This window comes from Amblyomma maculatum, unplaced genomic scaffold (genome assembly GCF_055883805.1).
Source record: "Amblyomma maculatum isolate TAMU_Amacu unplaced genomic scaffold, ASM5588380v1 scaffold_15, whole genome shotgun sequence".
Lineage (NCBI taxonomy): Eukaryota > Metazoa > Arthropoda > Arachnida > Ixodida > Ixodidae > Amblyomma > Amblyomma maculatum.
In genome coordinates, this window is record NW_028146740.1 from 1,052,626 (window position 1) to 1,075,512 (window position 22,887).

Below are 22,887 nucleotides of genomic sequence, written 5' to 3' on the forward strand. Positions count from 1 at the left end.
AAGAGGCAAAAGCAGAGTCAAACGAAAAAGAAGCAAAAGCATGCAGACAAAAACTTAAACCAACAACAACGAAAAAAAAAAAAGACGATCGATCGTAGCAAGTCAAACAAAAAAAGCAAAAGCAGTCAGAAACCTAAACCAAAAAGAACACTCGTAGCTAAAGCAGAGTCAAACAAATGAAGCAAAGCAGTCAGAAAACCCCAAAAAAATAATCGTAGCAAAAGCAATATAGTCAAAAAGGGAAGCAAAAGCAGTCAGAAACCTAAACACAACAACAAAAACGATAGCAGCAAAACCAGAGTCAAACAAAAGAAGCAAAATCAATCAAACCTAAAAAATAACAAGACGCTCGCAGCAAAGGCAGCTAGTCAAACGAACGAAGAAATGAATTAACATCACACCTAACCACATAACACCACATTATATACTGACCGACTTTTAAGCCTTGAATTTTTTAGCGACCTTCTGTTGTTTGGTTAGGTGTCGTTTGACTCTGCCTTTGCTACGAGCGTATTTTGCTATTGTTGTTTTAGGCTTGACCGATTTTGCGTCTTTTGTTTGATTCTGCTTTTGTTAAGATCATCTTTTGTTGTTAGTTTTTCATTGTTCGTTTAGATTTCTGACTGCTTTTTCTTTTTTGTTTGACTTTGTTTTTGCTACATTCATCTTTTGTTGTTGGTTTAGGTTTCTGACTGCTTTTGCTTCACCTTTTTTACTCTGCTTTTGCTACAATTGTTTTCTCGGGATTTTGTTTTTCTTCTTTTTTCGTTTTTTAGGGTCTGGACTGGTTTGCTTCTCATGTCTTGCTTTGCTGTTGCTACGAATGGTCCACACTGCTTTTGCTAAGAGATGGCCTGCCTTCCGTTTCGATTTTTTTTTTTTCCATTTCTATTAGTTTATCTGCTTGGGTTAGAAATATCTTGTCTGATATCCTGATGTTGCCGCCTGGCTTCCTCGTGTTGGGTTCGCAGCGGTTATTTGGCGATAAGTGTCATGCTTGAGTTGCACGTATAAATATGCCACTTTTCCGTACGCTAAATTGTTGGTCCTCCTGCTTAAAATGCAGGCTACACACTGTGCTCCTGTCGCTTGGAATCCAGGGCTGTTTCCCTGACACTGAAAAGCAAGTAGTACCATAACAGAAATGTACTTTCCGGACATCACTGAAGGCAACGGAAACTCATCACCTGATGATCGCAACCCTTTCCTTCTAAAATGATCTCGCTATCACAACGGACGCCGTCGCCCGGAATGCTCGAGTAAGGCGATCTTATAAGCATGTTTAAAAGCTGGTGCCGCGAGATGTTCTTGAGCCACTGATTTCGTACCTCTGTAAGGTGTCGATGTTCGCCCGCTCGACTTGCAGAGCGGCACGCAACAGTAGACCATAGTGCGTAATGATGCCGCAAACGAGTAGGCATCCGCCGCCACCCACAGGCACAGGGCACGTCAAAACTGCCTCCGGTCAAGTTATTTAGTGCCTACTTAAAATAAACTCGCCGGCACCGAGCTTTGCGGCCGCTCTAGCCCGTATATCGACGGCCCACGCGGGTTCAATCTTCGCGCTCCGTAGCCGGTCGACGCGTCTCGTCGTGGGGGTACGTGGGGGCACGGCCGGTCTCGAGGGAGAGCGCGTTTCTCTCTTCTCTTACGGCCTCTCCAATGGGGTCTGTTTCCACCGCCCGCCGCGCCTCGGTGGGGTCGCCACCGCCCCACTGCTGCTCCTCGGCTACAGCCGTTCACGCGCAAGGGAAACGCGCGCTCGCTCTCCGCTCCACCGGCATCGGTTGCAACTGGCAGGTCCTGATATTTCACCCCTTATGGCTTATAGGAAGAAGCCGTAATCAGCGTCTGATTTATCGTGTATGAGCAATAAAATAGTCAATAATGCGCGTGCGCGCGAGAGCGCGCGCGCCTTCGTCAGTGCTGTCGCGCACGATCGAATGAAGCTTCGGGTGCACTTACATCAACACTTTTTGCCCCTAAATTTTTCACAAAACTATATGTACCATTTTATGCAGTGTGCCTTTGAAAGCTGTAAGCAGGTATAGCGCGACCTGACGCTAGGGCATGGCAAACTGTTCAGTGGATATTCTGTCAACCGCTGCCGTCTTCGTTTAGAGCAAAAGAGGCACTGACGAAAATTCATAGCACGTCTCAGATTCAGAGTAAGCAACAAAAATTTACACATAAAGTGAAAATTTCAGTTGTCTATTGAAGTGGGCTGGTCTAGCTTCGTTTAAAACAAATCATTAGGTTGAAAGAAAGCAGATGTATATTCGTAGACTTGCGACTGACGCACACGTAGACAGTCGTAGTCAGATTAATACAGTGATAAAAAACAACATTTAATCAAGGAAATGGGCATAAACAGATATGCATAATTGAAAAGAGCAGCAAGCAGTAACAAAAAAATGCCCTTCAAAGTTAACACATTGCACTCAGTCATCAAAACGGTACATGCGGCTAGAAAATTTTTTTTGGACGGTTTGTACACATAAGGAGCTGGCCTTTCGTCCCTGTCTGTCACCTTCTTAGCATAATTGACAAGAAGGATTCTGAGGAATTTCTCACATATTAAAGTAGCGGACCTTATAGCATGGCTATTGTCAATGCCTTCCAAGCAACTCAGCAAAGGTGAGTTGTCAAGTGCTGGCTGGATTAAGATTTGAAGAACTTCAAGGACATTTGTGTGTGGTAGGTGCACGACAGCTTTTTCAAAAAAAAAAAGACAACCTTGTCCAAGAGGGCTACAAAGTCTGGTTTTGGATAATGCAGTCCGCTAGAATCTTGTCCTCGCAGAATAGTGTACATGGGGCTGCTTCTTTCGCTGGTTTCAAGAAGGATAGCACAAGCGTCACACCTGAAGTCACTGATTAACTTCACAATGTATCCAGCGACGTAAGCTAAACCAGAATACGTGACAGTGCGTAATGGGATGACAGGAGATACCATCACTTCTTTCACTTCCTCGGTTACTAATTGCGGCAGAGCTGAAATGATTTCGTCGGTGTCGACACTATAGGTGCCTAGGCGCGCAATACAGCGCGACATCCCACTCCTATAGTTACCTCTGAATAAATAGCACAGAGAAAAGCTTTTATATCCATTATTGAGGAGTGTCCCTTGAGTAACAGTGGCGAATGTGTAATAAGCAAAGCATTCTACCAAAATAATGGAGCAGCGATTGCTCTCTAAGGCAGGCATTACTGCACAGATAGTTACAAGGAACTATTAGTTCAAAAACATACTAGAAAAAGAAAGAAAATATTGCAAGGAATTAGTGCTTGAGATAGATTTCCTGTTTTTTTCATGAAATAATCATGATATCATGTAAACATTTCATTAAACCAACGTTTATTTGCAAAATTAAAATAATGTTTATAATACAACATAAAACATTTGCTGGTCTATAAGTTATAGCAAAATTGAAAACAAAACTTAAAAGCGTTTACTCTGACGTTATACTAATACTTTATGTCAAGTAAGCATTGTGCAACTTACATTACATTTTTATAAAATTATTTTCATCTTCGGTGTTACCTCGATGGTTTCTCATCTAGCGCTGAAAGACGGTTTTGCCATTGTTGCTGTTATGTTTGCATTGAAGAAGCTTCGATGTGACCACTCCTCATTCACCTTTTTTATTCATCTTCTTGTACAGGCTTGGGAAAAAATTCAGATTAAAATGAACAAAAGTAGATACCATGCCGCAATACATGTCATATGCTTGTCGAGCGTTTGCTGAGCGACAGTGTTTTTTAATATAAAGACTCCATTCACGTGTGTAGCACGCTGACAGGATGCCGCTGCAGCATCTACCTTGTGTAATCGTTCGTTTAGGGGCTGCACTCACCACGAAACCCGCGGGCGACAGCGCGAAACCAGGCAAAAGCCACCCGCCGCCACTGAAGCAGATGCGGAGCGAACAGTGAGCAGGTCGCGCCCCTTGCGGCGGCGGAGAGTGTGACTCAAGGAGAAAAGTTCCCGTTGTTCACGCGGCGATTGAGAAGGCCGTAAGAAAGAGCGCGCGCTCTCTCCCTCGAGACCGGCCGCGGTGGGGGTAAAGTCCCTTGATAATTTGAAAGTAGCGACACTCTCCTCCGCGCCGCGCTTTCCTCCTCGATTCTCCTCGCGCGGCGGCGGCGAGCGCTGCGCACGACACGCTTTTTCCCCCTGACGCCCGCCGGCCGGCCGCAGCAGTGAGTGAAGCGCGAGCTTTTGGGCCAGGTCTGTGCTACAGGAGTGCACAAAATTTTTGAAAAATTGCGAGAAAAGCATTGAGAATGCCGATAGTAAAGTTCATGAATTGATTGGTTTCTTCTTAGAACTGTTTGAATGGGGAATACTGATAAACAAAGCTTTCAGGCGAGTTCTGTGCTACAGACACTTTTTAAGTCTCATGATAAGGTTTTACTTTGTGCACTTAATCTAGTACTGCCTCTGACTTTGTGTTTGTTTTTTTTAGAGCGTGAAATCTGTCACTGCGGTAAAACTTCAGAAAACGATCCAGGCTGGTGCTTCGAACTTCAAGATTAGAGAAGGTTAAAGCAGGACTTAGTCTATTTCGCTACTGTCAAGCTATCTCTCTAAGCATAGTATATGTCACGTGATCAACCATGAGATTGGATTATTGGTTAATTGTACATGTATTTCAATCAATTACTGGGCCAAATTAATTTATATTTAGTAAATTGCAATTAAAATCTAAATTTTAGCTGCAACACGAACCGTATACCGTTGGAAAGCTTAGGCCAAGTGTAATGGCACTGTGCTAGTTAGCGATCCGCGATAATCTGCGTTCATTAGTTAATTTTGTATAAAATCAAATTTTGAGCTGTTCCTTGCTGCTTCGAGGCAAGGAACAGGTTAGCCACGGCAGTCTTGATATGATGCTGAAGGAGGAATTAAATATTTTATTAGTACGCGGCCACTCACTGACTTCGCGTGTGGTTAAAAGACAGCAGGGTACACTGGGAGAAGTGGTGGGCCCTATTGCCGACACAGTGAAGTTCTGGGGCAAGCATGCTGTGGTCTCATGCGCTGTGTAAAAGAGCTTGATTTCATTGAACGCAACAATCAAATAAAAAAATTACAAGGTGCACATAAGTCTTCAACGTGTGGAAATGAGAAAGCGTATAACTGCCAATTCATTAACTATCGCTATCCTATCTATCACTATATCTACTAATGCCAGAGACCTATCGTAACTGTCACTATCCGCAACGAACACTATCACCTCACTATCCGGGCCTATTACTATAATTTACTATTATTATCCGTAACAGTCACCATCATTACCTATCACTATTCATAACCATCACTATTTAATCTGATGCCGTCCCATGACCCATTGATATACTTAAATTTTCATTGACTTACGTTGTCAGTCATATCTCTGTTATCTCATAATATCTGACGAGACAACTATACATTGACTTTTAATTCTTATACTTTCTTGTTTTCTCATAAATGGAGGTGGGAAAAGAGCAAGCCACAGAAATAACTGACTACTATCAGCGCGAGGTTCATGTCTCTGTCGAGGAGGCTTCCTTTACTTCAGGACAGGTCGGTGAGAGAAAATTGATGGAACTGCGTTTGGTCTGTTTTTCTTTTTCGAGTTCGTGTAATATTGGCGGCTCAAACTGGTCTTCAGTGAAATGTAGCTAGAACATAGAGCGATGAGATAATTACTCAGGCTAGGTGAAAAAAAAAATCTTGCATACAATTGAAATGAGTAATATGTTACAGTGTTAAGAATTGTTGCTCGCAAAATGTTCCCCTATTTTTACATAATAACTATAATCATCATTGATTGTTTAAGTTTCGTAAATACAGAAAATTGATGCAATGATTCCGGCTGATTTGACATCGATGGGATAACTTTTCTCGCAATAAATGAATACGCGGAATCGCGCTTTTAGAGCTCCAGCTTTCAAAGCGAAGGTAACCTGCCAACGCCTAGTAGTCATGGTCAAAGTGAAGCGTGTGTGATCTTATGAACACCTCCTGCACATTGGCCGTATCCCTGATAAAACGAACGCATATTTTTTAACCCACGCGTTCGTCGAAGCATGGCAAGACACATTCAAAAATTGAAAAAAAAAAAAAATGCCATACGACCTAACTAGTGCAGATTACCCGCAATACCTCGGGTTTACTTGCCAAAGAGTTTTTCAGGGCCAGCATTCATTGCTCCCGAGTAACCGACGCACACTACAAGTAAAAGCTGGAAAGGCTAGCTCCTCTACAAGCCCAAATTTTGATTTTTAGTGAAGGAGGCCAGGGATCCTAGCATAATCGCGACAAATGCAATCGAGAGACTGTAATTTTCCAGTTATTTCTGACAGCAAAAAGCAGATCATAGCGCCCTGTTTCTGACTGTACAGAAGTCGAAGCGTGTTAAATGATGGAGCCTTGGAGCCTCGCAGAATATTCAGCATGCTGCAGAGAACAACCTTATTTTTATACAATGAACATGCTGCCGCTGCAAAAATATTGAGCAGCAAGCAGGAATAAAAAACGCAGCGTCAGGTGACGCGTTATTACGGGGAGTGAGAAAGGCACTCGACGTCGCAAACAACTCTGTTGTTTCTAGGAATAAACGTCTTTCGACTAATCTTGTGAATCCATTGACTCGTGCGCAAGCCGTCACGCTTGCCTTGAGATATCATGAATACCGCATAACCATCTTCAGGTCGCTTGCTGCAGTTGTACGCGCAACAGCACGGCATAGAGCTTGCACGCTGCAATAAAAGCACAGCGCGCAATATTCGCTCGCAGAGACTAGGGGAAAAATGGCGCGAAGGAAAAAGAAAACACAAGAAAAACGCCGGACGCGCGTCGGTTTCCAATGGCAACGGCAGGGAGACCAATCGTCGCTCAGGAAATCGGGCGGAGAGCCGGCCTTCAGCGAAGGGGCGCGCAAGGGGCGAGGAGGAGGCGAGGAGGTAGCGCGGCGGCGGCAAAGTTCAATCGTTGGCGTAACTTTCAAAGTATCAAGGGGCTTTAGGTGGGGGTGAGTTACAGCGCCACTCTCAACAGTGACGTTTTAGAGAACTAAAAAAAACAGCACAAGCAAAAGCAAACCTCCGGCGCTGGGGAGGCAGCGCACGCGCAGGTCGCCCATTATACAGTAGGTCGTGCACTAAACACGGCCAGTCTCGAGGGAGAGCGCGTTTTGGTGCACTCTCTCCCTTGAGACCTGCCGTGCACAAAAAACGCGAAAGACGCAAAAACCAAAAAAGCAAAAGCAACCTTCGATCGCGCCGCTGCCGCCGCTGCTGCCGCTGCTGAAGCGGCGCTGTCAGCGATTGTGAGATGCGAACGATTTCCTATCGCCTCCGAGATCACCGGGGGTAATCTCGGAGGCCATAGATTTCTTTGGCTGTCAACTCCCAATGCCGTCGTGGCATCTGTGGCGCTGTCAGCGCCTGCGAGGTAGTCCTGAACGTTTGCTGCGCCGCACAACAAACATGTAGTGCAACGAAGCCTGCCTCCTGCTATTAAAGTGAGGTAGTGCTTGGCGTCACGAAGTTCGTAATATCAGTTTTATGCCGAACCGCGTTCGCTATGGGAAGTTGAAAATACATGCGTTTGACAAAATAATTTCGGAAGAGTTCGATATATTCAATAATTCGTAATATGCGTGTTCATTATATAGAGGTTTGACGTACCACAGTGTGGGCAAGATGATTGCTAGGCGGGCCAAGTCCCGACCGTGGCTTCAAGGTCACCAGCGTGGAACTAAGCGGTGTACTTGGCAGCGCTATTGCTCTAAAAGGGATGGTCCCATCTCTGCAATGCTTTCCCATGATAGAAACTGCCATTGCACCACATCTCAAAGACCATTGGCCAATCTTTCACTGAATAAACCTGCCAGGATGCAAGCAGTTTTTCCATTTCATCTGAATATAATTGGAATGTTCTACACTATTATCGGTGCAGCGCATTTACAACGAGAACGAGAGGAGACACAGAGAAAACAAGGTAGACGTTTGGGCATGTTGGTTAGACATTATCGGTGCAACGCATTTACGATGAGGACGAGAGGAGGTGTCTCCTCTCGTCCTCATCGTAAATGCGCTGCACAGATAATGTCTAACTAACATGCCCAAACGTCTACCTTGTTTTTCCCTGTTCCTTGAAATTCAAATTACAGATCTTTCACTGACTCTGTCACCGAGGACACTTGTTTTTGAAAGCGGCAGGGGACTCAAGAGTGTTCACTGAACAGGAACGCAGGCAAATTTGCCAACACCTGCATTTCTCATGTACAGTCCCTGTCAAAAGTTTACAGCAAGGGGGGAAGAGGTGGAGACGAGGGGTGGCTTCTCAGCTACCTTTCACAGTGTTCACATTCACATTCACAGTGTTCAAAACCGACTCAAGGCAAGAAGTTGGCCTTCTCGAATGGGTGCGACTTAAGTAAGTCTAAACACTAATCGCTAAAGGAGCTCCGCTCAAAGGGGGTTGGAATTTCAAGGTACAAAGTTCCAAGGGGCTGGAACTACCAGACGCTTGGAACTTTTGACAGAGTGTACACTATATCTCTGAAACGTATGCTAAGCTGTGGAGCAGTGATTCTTTTGATCTCGTAACATGCCAACGCTCTCCTCCCCAATTCCTTGCTTCGCGGTGAAGCAGTGCCACTATCATACAGCTCAAGTGAAACAAGTGAAAGAACTGTTGCAAGAGCAAGATGCCATATCACCCACACTACATCGTAATGTCGCTATACTTTGTTCAATTTCCCTGAACCATTTCAGGCTGGAACATCTTAAAAAAGAACTTTTTAGGTCAGCAGTATTGTATAAATAGAAAGTGTATGGACAGGTGCAGGGGACTCAAGAGTATTCACTGAACCGGAACGCAGGCAATTTTGCCAACACCTGCATTTCTCATGTACAGTCTCTGTCAAAAGTTTACAGCAAGGGGCGAAGAGGTGGAAAGGAGGGGTGGCTTCTCAGCTACCTTTTCACAGTGTTCAAAACCGACTCAAGGCAAGAAGTTGGCCTTCTCGAATGGGTGCGACTTAAGTAAGTCTAAACACTAAACGCTAAAGGAGCTCCGCTCCAAGGGGGTTGGAATTTCAAGTTACAAAGTTCCAAGGGGCTGGAACTACCAGACGCTTGGAACTTTTGACAGAGTGTACACTATATCTCTGAAACGTATGCCAAGCTGTGGAGCAGTGATTCTTTTGATCTCGTAACATGCCAACGCTCTCCTCCCCAATTCCTTGCTTCGCGGTGAAGCAGTGCCACTATCATACAGCTCAAGTGAAACAAGTGAAAGAACTGTTGCAAGAGCAAGATGCCATATCACCCACACTACATCGTAATGTCGCTATACTTTGTTCAATTTCCCTGAACCATTTCAGGCTGGAACATCTTAAAAAAGAACTTTTTAGGTCAGCAATATTGTATAAATAGAAAGTGTATGGACAGGTGCAAAAATTTTGGCAGAGTGAGTCATTAATTATCAGTTCAGTTCAGTCGTTCAGTCGTGTCCGACTCTTCGTGACCCTGTGGACTATATCACGCCACGCTTTCCGGTCTCTCACTATCTTCCTAACATCACATAACTTCATTTGCAGTACCTTGAGGATGCCATCTAACCATCGTGTTTGCTGCCTACCCCTTCTCCTATCACCCTCAACCTTTGCCAACATCAAATCTTTCTCCAGTGACTCCTTAACTTTAGAATTTGACCCTCCAATGAGCAGTCAGGGTTTATGGTCGACAATATCGACTGAATTGATCTTCTGGCAGTCCAAGGAACTCTCAAGAGTCTCCGCCAGCACCACAATTCAAACGCGTCGATTCTTCGGCGGTCAGCCTTCTTCACAGTCCAACTCTCGCATCCATACATCACAACTGGAAAGACCATAGCACGAGTTATACGGTTCTTGGTTGGCAGACTAATGTCTCTGCTCTTTACTAGGCGGTCAAGGCTAGCCATGGCTCTCTTTCCCAGAAGCAGGCGTCTCCTAATTTCATGGCTGCAGTCTCCTTCCGGGGTAATCTTGGAGCCCAAGAAGAGAAAATCTGTCACAGCTTCCACTTCTTGTCCCTTGATGCTCCAGGACTTGATAGGGCAAGACGCCATGATCTTTGTCTTTTTAATGTTCAGTTTAAGCGTTAAACTTCTCACTCTTTTCTTGTACGTGCATCAGAAGTCTCTTGAGTTCCACTTCACTTTCTGCCATTAAAGTGGTATCATGTACATATCTAAGGTTGTTGATACGTTTTCCAGCAATCTTCACTCCATCTGAAGACTTGTCCAGACCGGCCTTCCTCATGATGCACTCTGCATATAGGTTAAATAGGCAGGGTGACAGTATGCAGCCTTGTCTCACTCCTTTCTCAATCGGAAACCAATCAGTAAGACCATGTCCAGTATAACTGTGGCCTCTTGCCCTTCATACAGGTTCCTGAGGAGAGAGATGCGATGAATTGGAACTCCCATCTCTTGGAGAGCTTGCCACAATCTACTGTGATCTACGCAGTCAAACGCTTTTGCATAATCATTAAAGCAGAAGTAGGTGGGTTTCTGGAACTCTCTTGCTTTTTCCATGATCCAGCGAAGGTTGGCAATCTGCTCTCTAGTTCTTCTGCCCTTGCGAAACCCAGCTTGCACATCCGGAAGCTCCCGATCCACATACTGCTGCAGCCTACCTTGGAAGATTTTCAACATCACCTTGCTAGCATGCGAAAAGAGCGCGATCGTGCGGTAGTTGGAACAATCTTTGGCACTGCGTTTCTTTGTAATGGGGATGTAAACTGACCTCCTCCAATCCTGTGGCCACTTCAGGGTTGTCCAAATCTTCTGATATAATGTATGCAGAATGTTAACAGCGTCATGGTTGAGGTTTTGAAGCAACTCAGCTGGAATGCCATCAATTCCGCTAGCTTTGTTTTTAGCAAGGCTGGCTAAGGCCCATTCAACTTCACTCTTCAGGATGCCCGGCTCGAGATCAGTAATCACAACCGTCTTATGTTGGGTTTGCACATCCGGGTCCTTCTTGTACAGTTCTTCTGTGTATTCCTGCCACCTCTTCTTTATCTCTGAGGCTTCAGTGAGGTCCTTGCCTCGTTTCGCCTTTATCACACTCAGCTTAGCACAGAAACTTTCTTTGATATCTTTGATTGTCTTATACAGAGCTCTTGTGTTCCTTAATTGGCAGTTGTCCTCAACTGCTTAGCATTGTATGTTCAGGAAGGCATTCTTATCTCTCCTTGCTATTTTCTGAAAATCCGCATTGAGAACCTTGTATCTTTCTTTTTCCCCCATACCTTTTGCCATTCTCCTTTCGTCAGCTATTTGCAAAGCCTCTTCAGATCACCAGTTTGCTTTCTTGCATTTCTTCTGCTTTGGAACTACCTTAGTAGCAACTTCTTGTATTATATTATGAACATCAGTCCACATCTCTTCAGGCTCTCTGTCTTCTAGATCTAATTCTTGAAATCGATTAATCACTTTCACAGCATATTCTGATGGAATTTGATCCAGATCATACCTGAAAGGTCTTCTAGTTCTCTGCGTTTTCCTCCATCGGAGCTTAAATTTGGCAACAAGAAGCTGATGATCGGTGCCACAATCGGCCCCAGGCCTTGTTTTTACTGCTTGTATAGCGCTTCTCCATCTCTGCCGGCAAAGAATATAATCAATCTGATTCCTGTACAGACCGTTTGGAGAAGTCCATGTGTACAGGCGCCTCTTGTGCTGTTGAAAATGAGTATTCGCTATGGTCAGGTTGTTTTCTTGACAGAACTCTACTAGCCTCTGCCGAGCTTCATTTGGCTCACCAAGACCAAACTTCCCCGTAATTCCGGATATTTTTTCACTCCCCACCTTAGCATTCCAGTCTCCTATGAGAAAAAGGACATCTGATGATGGAGTGCGGTCTAAAAGGCATTGCAGGTCAGCATAAAATCTCTCAACGTCAGCTTCTTCAGCAGTAGTGGTTGGTGCATAGACCTGGATAACTGTTATGTTGAAAGGGTGACCTCTGGAAAGAGAGGGAATTTCACAAGAATGAAGATTCTTATTTTTATTTATTTATTTACAAATACTGCTGGCTCTTCTCGTGCCGTGCAGGAGTGGATACAAAGGAGACAATACAGGTTAACAAGTCGGGTACATATATAATACAAAATAAAAATTCATCATCACAGTGGCATCGTGGTGGTAATGATGCCAATTCAGGGAAAAGAAAATAGCGGGTTCAGCACGGAAACAAGTATAGTTACAAAAGATACAAAATGAAAGTCAGCATCATAGTTTTATCGCGGTGGCATTACTGATAAACCAATGCTATTGACATGATCAATGAATGATTCAACTGAGTTGCAGTTTACAGCAGCTGAGGGCAGTTCATTCCAGTTAGATATAGCCGTTGGAAACAAAGAATATTTATCAGCATTAATATGGCTTATGGGTTGATGAAGTGCTTTCACATGGTTAGTTCTCGAAGAGTGACAAAATGGTTCCAGGAGGTATGTTTCTCTTGATATATTTCAAGTACTGTGATAAAGTAAGTAACGGAAATTTTAGTCTTGATGTTGTTCTACGCTGTGCCAAGCTGTGAAGATCTGCTTTGCGAAGTAGGTTAGATACGCTGGAATGTCTGGAAAAGTTTGAGTATACAAAGCGTACTGCTAAGTTTTGAATGCGTTCTAGTTTGCCTATCAAATATTGCTGGTGTGGACTCCAAATAATGTCAGCATATTCTAAGGTTGGTCTGACGAGCGTTTTATATGCATTAAGTTTTACATTAGGAGGAGCGTTGTGTAACCTTCTTCTGAGGAAATACAGCTTTCCTTGGGCCTTACGACATATGTTTTTAATGTGCTGTTCCCAGCTTAGATTGGTTGATAGTGTCACTCTTAGGTATTTTATATAATTAGTTTTCTCGATTGGGACATTGGCTATAATGTATGAAAAATCCAGTGGCTTTTTCTTGTTGCTAAAAATTATGCTTTTTGTTTTAGTGGCATTGAGTCTCATTCCCCATCTGGTACACCAAGACTGGATAGCTGATGAAGATTCATTTAGTTTAATTCGATCTTCTATAGAATCTATTACCTTATATACTATGCAGTCATCAGCAAAGAGTCTAATTTGTACCCCAGAGTGAATGCATGAATGAATATCATTGATAAAAATTAAAAACAATAAGGAGGCGAGGACTCCTGAGTGGTACTCCCTGTGGTACTCCTGAGTAGACATCCAAGTTAATCAGACTCAGAATTTTTCAGTTTGACACACTGTATATGGTTTTTCAAAAAGCAGTCAATACATGTAATGATGTTGTTTTCGATACCTATAGCCCGCAGTTTCGTGAGTAAGTCTTGGTGAGGAACTAAGTCAAATGCCTTAGAGAGGTCTGAAAAAATAGCGTCTAACTGGCCCCGTGCATGAAGGGCATTTGCAATATTGTGCGTTATCTCTGCTAGCTGTGTGGTTGTTGGCAATCGTGATCTAAAGCCAAGTTGTCGACTGTAGAGAAGGTTATTAACTTCTAGGTGATTAATAAGTGCTTTATAAATAATATTGTTAAGGAAAATGTACACAGCGGTAACCACTAGTTGACTGTCAGAAGCACTCGCCACCATAACGAACCCAGCTTAGCCTGACTGTCGTCTTCTTCACAACACCACACCAGCGCGTCGTCATCATCTCGATACTGTGCTCCGTAACAGTACTCCCCGCGCGGGAGAAGCACCGTCCCGGTGCTGCCTACACAGGAGAACTTGAATGGTATGTTTTCAGATGGGCGACGTGCACGATTTCTGGATAAGTGGTTGTGGAAGTAATCTTGGGCTGTAGAGGGGCGATCTCATAGGTCACATTGGTGACTTGCCGCAGGACGCGGTAAGGACCCACGTAACGAGGCAGAAGTTTCTCACACATCCCCACATGGCGGGCCGGAAGCCAAAGAAGCAAGAGGTAACCAGGAGGGTAGTGGACGTCTCAGTGATGTAGGTCATAACGACGCTTTTGTGAGCACTGAGACGCGCCATGCCGGTCTCGAGCAATGTGGCGGGCGGCATCAGCACGGGCGATGACATCCGAAGCGTAACTACAGGACGAGTCGTCAAGAGGCAGCAAGGTGTCGAAGGGGAGTAAAGGATCGCGGCCGAAAAGTAGATAAAAGGGAGAGTACACGGTGGTATCATGGCGTGAGGAGTTATAGGCGAACGTGACGAAAGGTAAAGAGATGTCCCAGTCACGATGGTGATCGGACACATACATAGATAGCATGTGCGATTCAGGCGCTCAGTAAGACCATTCGTTTGCGGATGGTAGGCCGTGGTGAGATGGTGACGAGTAGCACATGAGCGGAGGTCATAAACTACTTTAGAAAGGAAACAGCGGCCACAATCTGTGAGCAGTTGACGCCATGAATCAAGATTACGTCATGCAAAAGAAAGTCGGCAACATCGAACGCGCAGCTGGTGGGGATGGCCCTGGTTACAGCATATCAGGTAGTATAATCAGTCGCCACAGCAATCCATTTATTTCCAGAAGTCGACGTCGGAAAAGGCCCAAGAAGATCGAGGCCGACATGAGAAAATGGCTCAGTCGGCACTGAGATTGGTTGCAGGGGCCCGCTAGGTTGAAGCGAGGGTGTCTTGCGGCGCTGACATAGCTCACAAGCGGCGACGTAGCGACGGACAGAGCGGTAGAGACCAAGCCAGAAAAATCGGCGTCGCACACGGTCGTACGTGCGTGATACTCCCAAGTGTCCTGCTGTAGGAACGTCGTGAAGTTGGGCAAGGACACTAGAGCGCAGATGAGCCGGAACAACCAGTAAAAGGTCCGTGCCATCTGGATGCATATTGCGTCTGTATAATGTCTCGTTATGGAGCACAAACATGCTGTTGGAAGAACCAGGGTTGTTGTGCAGCTGGTCTATAATTGGTTGCAGGGCAGGATCACGACGCTGTTAAGAGGCGATATTTATAAAGTCCGAGATGGACAAAATGTAGTCGTCAGCAGTATGGTCGGACAAATCGGGAGGATCTACGGGATGGCAGGACAAGCAGTCAGCGTCTTGGTGTAGGTGGCCCGACTTGTATACCACAGTAAATTCGTACTCTTGTATTTGCAAAGCCCAGCAACCTAAATGGCCAGTGGGGTCCTTAAGTGAGGACAGCCAACACAAAGCATAGTGGTCTGTCACTACACAGAAGGACCGCCCAAACAAATAAGGGCGGAATTTGGTTAGCGCCCAAACAAGTGCAAGGCATCCCCGTTCTGTAATTGAATAATTCCACTCAGAGGACGAAAGCAGGCGGCTGGCATAAGAAACGACGCGGGAGGATCCATGCTGGGACTGGGCAAGGATAGCACCAATACCATGGCCACTAGCGTCGGTGCGCAGTTCGGTAGGTGCAGAAGGATCGAAGTGCGCCAGAACAGGTGGTGTAGTGAGGGCGGAAATAAGCGTCGTGAAGGCATAGGCTTGGTCACAACCCCATGTGAATGGTACGTTTTTTTTTTCAGAAGAGAGGTAAGCGGACGAGCGATGTCTGCGAAGTTCCGAATGAAGCGGCGGAAGTAGGGAACTCGCGCACGGCTCGAACTTTGTCAGGGTCGGGCTGCACACCATTTGCATCAACCAAATGACCCAGGACTTTGATTTGGCACCGACCGAAGCTGCATTTTTTGGCATTCAGTTGAAGACCGGCGCGGCGAAAAAAGGCCAGGACTGTAGAAAGTCGATCAAGGTGGGTTGCGAATGTGGAAGAGAAAACGACGACGTCATCTAAGCAGCATAAACATGTTGTCCACTTGAAGCCATGGAGGAGCGAATCCATCATGCGCTCGAATGTCGCAGGAGCATTACAGAGTCCAAATGGCATTACCTTGAATTGATAGAGTCTATCGGGGGTAACAAATGTGGTTTTCTCGCGATCCCGTTTGTCGACAGCAATTTGCCAGTAGCCTGAACGCATGTCGACGGAAGAAAAATAGCTGGCACCATGCAAGCAGTCAAGCGCGTCGTCAATTCGCGGAAGAGGGTAAACATCTTTCTTTGCTATTTGATTAAGGTGGCGATAGTCGACACAAGGCAAGGCTGCATACTGTCGCCCTGCCTATTTAACCTATATGCAGAGTGCACCATGAGGAAGGCCGATCTGGACCAGTCTTCAGCTGGAGTGAAGATTGCTGGAAAACGTATCAACAACCTTAGATATGCGGATGATACCACTTTAATGGCAGAAAGTGAAGTGGAACTCAAGAGACTTCTGATGCGCGTACAAGAAGAGAGTGAGAAGTTTGGGCTTAAACTGAACATTAAAAAGACAAAGATCACGGCGTCTTGCCCTATCAAGTTCTGAAGCATCAATGGACAAGAAGTGGAAGATGTGACAGATTTTCTCTTCTTGGGCTCCAAGATTGACTCGGAAGGAGACTGCAGCCATGGAATTAGGAGACGCCTGCTTCTGGGAAAGAGAGCAATGGTTAGCCTTGACCGCCTAGTAAAGAGCAGAGACATTAGTCTGCCAACCAAGATCCGTATAACTCGTGCTATGGTCTTTCCAGTTGTGATGTATGGATGTGAGAGTTGGACTGTGAAAAAGGCTGATCGCCGAAGAATTGATGCGTTTGAATTGTGGTGCTAGCGAAGACTCTTGAGAGTTCCTTGGACTGCCAGGAGATCAAATCAGTCGATATTGTCGACCATAAACCCTGACTGCTCATTGGAGGGTCAAATTCTAAAGTTAAAGCTCAGCTACTTTGGTCATCTGATGAGAAGAGAGGAGTCGCTGGAGAAAGATTTGATGTTGGGAAAGGTTGAGGGTCGCCGGAGAAGGGGTAGGCAGCGAACGCGATGGTTAGATGGCATCCTCGAGGCACTGCAGATGAAGTTATGTGATGTTAGGAAGATAGTGAGAGACCGGAAAGCGTGGCGTGACATGGTCCATAGGGTCACGAAGAGTCGGACACGACTGAACGACTGAACTTGAACTTGAACTAGTCGGCACAAAATCTCCAACTTTGGTCTTTCTTTTTTGACCAATACGACAGGGGACGCGCAGGGAGTGCAGGAAGGCTCAATAATGTTTTGCGCCAGCATCTTGTCAACTTCTTTCTGTATAGCATGCCGCTCTGTATCGGAGACACGATAAGGCCGTCTGTGGATGGGGCTGGCATCACCCGTATTGATTCGATGGGTCGCAACAGATGTTTGGCCCAATGGTCAGTCCCCGAAATCAAATATATCTGTGTAAAAGGTCGGAGAGAGCTCTGGCTTGGTCATCTGGCAGATCCGCAGATATCATGCTTGAAAAGAGGTTCGAATGGGAAGAAGCTGATATATGCTGCTCCGACAGATGCTGAGGCGTTAGAGCAGCAACTTCGCAGTCCGCCAAAGGAAACAGATCAGCAAGCGCGATGCCATGGACTAAAACTTGGGTTGAGCAGCTGAAGTTAAGGACGGGAAGATAGGTGCGGTTAGCAGTGACAGTCACTACGGTATGAGGGAGTATGATGTTGCGACGGAGAACAACATCGGCAATTGGGCAAGTGGCGTATGTGCCGTCAGGAACTGAGGGGAACGGGGCCAGTGGAACATAAATAGCAGCTTCGGGCGGTAGACGAACAAATTCGGCGGATCGGAGGCGGGGCTTGACATCGGTATTTTCGGAGCAGTAGGGCAGGTCTAAGCGAAGAAGGCCAGTTGAGCAATCAATCAGGGCAGAATGGGCCGTTAAAAAGTCGATGCCGAGGATCACGTTGTGAGGGCAGCGGTCGATAACAGTGAAGAGGACAGGGGTAGTGCGACCGGAAATACTCACGTGCGCAGTGCACAGTCCCACGACGGCAGCGACGCTTCCATCGGCGACACGAACGGCGGATGAAGCGGCGGGAGTGACAACCTTTTTGAGACGGCGGCAAAAAGATGAGCTGACGACTGAAATTTGGGCACCAGTGTCAATGAGGGCAGTAACAGGGGCACGATCTACACAGATGTCTAGAAGGTTGTGGCGATTAGTGAGGGTCCGCAGAGGATTTTCGGGCCGGGTCGTCAATGCAGCATCACCTCCGGGAGCTGCATTGGTTAGTTTTCCGGAAGAGAGCCAGAGAAGTAGGGAGGTTATGCACGGCGAGGTAGGGGCGAGCGGGACCTCCGGATCTGAGGCGACGGTGAGCGGCTGGACATGCGCAGGGCTGGCGAGTTAAAATCACGAGAGCGCGTATCACGGAAATGGTTTGGGTGTGGACCATATTCGGCGCTGCGATCAGGAAAGTAGCAGGGTCGAGGTGGCGGAATCCAACGGCTGCGGCAATGACGAGAAATGTGGCCGACACGTGAACAGTTGAAGCAGATGGGTCGGTCATCCGAGGTTCGCCATTCGTCCGGGTTGCGGTAGCGGTAGAGGTATCACGTCGGTGTGGGCGCAGTCGGAGCCGCAGCTGCTACCACCGGAATGGTGGGCTGGACAGATGGCTGTGCGTTAGGTTGGAATGAGGGCTGTGTGGAAGACTGGCCAGAGTTGAAGCCCACGTTCGCGTTGAGGCCCACATTTGTGAACTCCTGGCGAACGACAAATTGTATTAAGGCTGTAGTAGCATCTGCCGGCTGAGGAGCGAACGCAACGAGTGCTATAGCTTCTATCTCTCGGCGAACAATCCTGGTCAAGTTAGTTGAATGAGATGGCTGCTGCAGTGTTGGACTATCTTCGCACGAAGACGTAGCAGCTGTGTTTGGCAAGCGGTCGAAGCGGGGAGTAATGCGACGGTGTTTTGCTTGCTCAAACTGCCGGCAAACTTGGATGACTGAGTCGACCGTCGGACAGTCTTTGCAAAGCAGCAGATTATAGACATCGTTTGCAATTCCCTTTAATATATGGCCCACATTGTCTGACTCGGACATGGCGCTGTCCACCTTTCAGCATAAGGCTAGAATATCTTGAATATAAGACAAATATAATTCTGTCGAAGACTGGGCATGGGATGCGAGGTCTTTTTGTGCGCCGAGCTTGCGTCCGATCGGCTTGCCGAATAGATCGCGAAGCTTCTCGCACATATCCCAGGATGTGATATCGTCTTCATGAGTCTCAAACTAGATGCGCGCCGTACTTGCCAGATAGAAGATGATGCTGGCGTGCATGAGGGTCGCTTCCCATTGATTGTGCTTGCTGACGCGCTCATACATACCGATCCAGTCTTTTACGTCGACATGGTCGGTGCTGCAGAAGGTGCCCGGGTCGCGAGGCTGCGTCATGATGACGGTGGAAGCTGGTGGTGCCGCTGAAGATGATGTCGCGTCGGATGGCACAGTGATGGTACCAATCTGGTGGCCACTACGGAGATCCAGGTTTGCTAGAATATAGGTTTGCTACGGGCGCACTTCCAGCATTCCTCCACCAAATGTTAAGGAAAATGTACACAGCGGTAACCGCTAGTTGACTGTCAGAAGCACTCGTCACCAGAACGAACCCAGCTTAGCCTGAGCGTCGTCTTCTTCACAAGACCACACCAGCGCGTCGTCGTCATCTCGATACTGTGCTCCGTAACAATATGTTCAAGTATTTTACAAGAAGAGCTGGTTAGTGAAACCGGTCTGTAATTATTTACTTCATGTTTGGGACCACCCTTATGAACTAGAATTATTTTAGCCCTACGCCAATCATCCGGGATTGTTAGTGTTCGCAACGACAGGCTGAATATTCTTGAGTATTTGAAAACCCAGAAAGCATATCTATTAAGGAAATTATTTGAGATGTCATCAGGCCCTGAAGATTTCTTTACGTCTGGTTTTCACAGCAGGCACAAAATGCCATCTTCACTAACGTTCATTTCAGACATGGGATGAGTGATGGGGTATGAGTCAAGGGAAGCACCTGAAACCGAGCGCAAGAAAACAGACTGAAAGAACGAGTTAAATGTTGTAGCAATAGCGTCAGGGTTAGTTATGATTCCACTCGAAGTTTTTATTTCACAAATTGTCGATTGCTCACTTGCTAAATAGCGCCAAAACTTTCGCGGGTCATGTTTCATAAAGGACGGTAGCGTCTCCGAGAAGAAGCGTGTTCTCGCGGCTCGAATTTTACCTTTGAGCGTACTGACAAGGCGTACAAGAACGCCTGATAGGCAGCGCTTGCAACGACGCTTAATCTTTCTTTTCAGATGGATAATGTCTCGTGTTATCCACGGATATTCTCGGTTGACGCGTTTTCTTCTCACAGGAATGTACTGTTTTTCGCAGAAGTGAACACTTTCTTTAAAATAGGACCACATTGCACATACGTCATTCAGTGCCTCAAATGCTGGGTAACAGGATTCCAGATGAGCTAAACCAGAAGTGTCATCAGCCCGCTCGTAATCTTTAATAAAAGTGATAGATGGTTTGACAGTCTTATTCGAAACATGCAATGGACATTCCAGGATTAACATCTTATGGTCTGAAATTCCTTCAGTTACATTTACTGAGCAGTTGTCAAGTGAATTGCTAACAAGCATAAGGTCGAGTAGAGAAGAGCACGACCCGAAGGTTCGGGTATCAGAAGCAACTAACTGGTTTAAAGAAAAACTAAAAGTGCTTAGTAGCAATATTTCAGCACTTTTCACTTCATTGTTATCGTGTGACATGTCTGACCAATTTTGGATCTGGAATTTGTATGTTGCATGTGGTAGTCGTGCATCACTTTGAAATATTCGGGAGGAGCGTTGGGTGGTCGGTACACGCCTCCAAGGAGTACGCGTTTGCCCTCATATTCAATATTACACCATACACTTTCATGACCATCAATGTCATCCATGCGGGAAAGTTTAATATTATCTTTAATTGCTATCGCCACTCCTGCACCTCTTGTGCCTCGGTCTTTGCGGATAAGCTTGTATGATGACGGGATTATTTTCGAGTTTTGCACTTCTGCATGCAACCAAGTTTCAGTAATGACCAGGATATATGGCTGGTTTATGCCTTCAAGTAGACTGAGTTTGTTAACTATACTTCACGCATTTAGTGATACAACTCTAAAAACTTTATGGTCACCGTGTCATTTTTTTCTGTCGCACTTTCGTTTTATCAAGCGCAGAAGCCCTTGAGCGAGATGCCTCCATTCTGCAATTTTGTTGTGAATGCCACACATATACCTTTCCGTCTACTTTCAGTTTGTCGAACGCAAGAGACAATTTTGCTCCACTTGCCTTTTCTTCTGCTGCAGAACGCCAAAGGTTTCATCGTATGTCTCTTACTCTCTTTGAAAAGTCCTCACTTATAGATACATCTGTTCCATACATCTGTTCCATACATCTGTTCCATACATCTGTTCCATACATCTGTTCCATACATCTGTTCCTTTCAATTTAAAACAATTAGACATTATTTTAGATTTTTCAAAAAAATCGAAAAGTCGCAACATGATCGGACAGGAGCATTCACTGTTGGGGTTTCCGATTTGATGTATTCTTTCCATTGAGGCTACTTCTATTTAAAGAACGTCTTTAAAAATGTCTTGCTTGACTTTATCCTCAAGTGCTTTTGCATCTTCCTCCGGCTCTTCCTTTACTCCGTATATCAGGAGGTTATTGCATCGGCTCCTGTTTTCCAGGTCATCCATCTTGGCTGCCAGGTCTAGCAAATGTTTGTTGGTATTCGTTCAAGCTGCATCGCATTCTGCTAGTTTCACTTCACAATGCTTCAATTGGCTCACTTCCGTCTCTATTACCGTAATCCTGTCTTGAATACCACTGACTGTTGATTCTACTTGCTTCAGGTTCGTTGTTAGCTGTTTCAAAACTTTGTTGGTTTTCATCTGCTCTTTAAGAATTTTTTTAGGCATTTCAGTGTTAGAGCTAGACTCCGAGTCTGAGTCAGAACTCGGTCCAGGGTTTAGTTCAATGACCCCAGATGTTAGTAGCAACAATCTAATTACATCAAAGCAATCAACCAATGCAGAAACAAGAAACCGTGGACTTGGTAGCACCATCAAAGCGCCTGAGTCATCACGAACAGAATATACTGTGTAATTATCACCAACCTGCACAACGAAGAAGAAATGGGTGAGCATCCCTGTTCGTCCGGTACCACCAAGACATACTGAAGTGTCAGCCGGTGGAGCTCTTGCTTATATAGCCGCGCTGCCGCTCTTCTGTTGACGTCACCTCCGGGGTCAACTGGTATGGTCACACCACACGTGGAAGGGAATTGAAGAATGGCGGTAGTGTTTCGTCGCTGATACGGCTATCAGTCGAGCGGTCCAGGTGATTCAAAGTGCCTGCATCTCAGCAAGCATGCGCACTGAGTCCATCGTTAAATCCCACCGAATACAGTGCGATCTGCACAACGAAGAAATGGGTGAGCATCCCTGTTCGTCCGGTACCACCAAGTTCACTGAAGTGTCGGCCGGTGGAGCTCTTGCTTATATAGCTGCGTTGCCGCTCTTCTGTTGACGTCACCTCCTGGGTCAGCTGGTATGGTCACACCACACGTGGAAGGGAACTAAAGAATGACGGTAGTGCTCCGTCGCTAATACGGCTATGATCTCCCAGTCGTTACAAAAAGAACCTCAAACAGCACAGTGAGTATACATTGGAGTCACATGCGAGAATGGCGGCATCCGCATCGACGACGTGCGCTTCGAAACGTCGCAAATTTGACGATTCCGCACTGTCTACAACCGATTTTACCGAAGACTCAAGTAGCAGCGACTCTGAAGATGCTGCCTTATCACCAGAATTCCGTTCCGACCCCAATGACAATGAAAATCAGCTTGGAACATCGGTGGCTACACTTTGTTGGCCTTTTTTTGCATGCGTCTGGGACCACTCTGGATGTTTTGTTTGTGCTGTCATTTATCTTATTCCCAGGGTGTCAACATCATTTGGGCACGACATCTTGCCTCTCACAAAACAGGGAGTGCCGTT

The 22,887-nt window shown here is 45.9% G+C and overlaps 1 protein-coding gene across 7 annotated transcripts in view; it reads right to left on the reverse strand.

Annotated features, from left to right (window-relative positions):
* LOC146171902 (isoaspartyl peptidase/L-asparaginase) overlaps positions 1-22,887 on the reverse strand; it is a 290,995-nt gene that overhangs the window by 65,362 nt on the left and 202,746 nt on the right. The gene's annotated exons all lie outside the window — the stretch shown is intronic.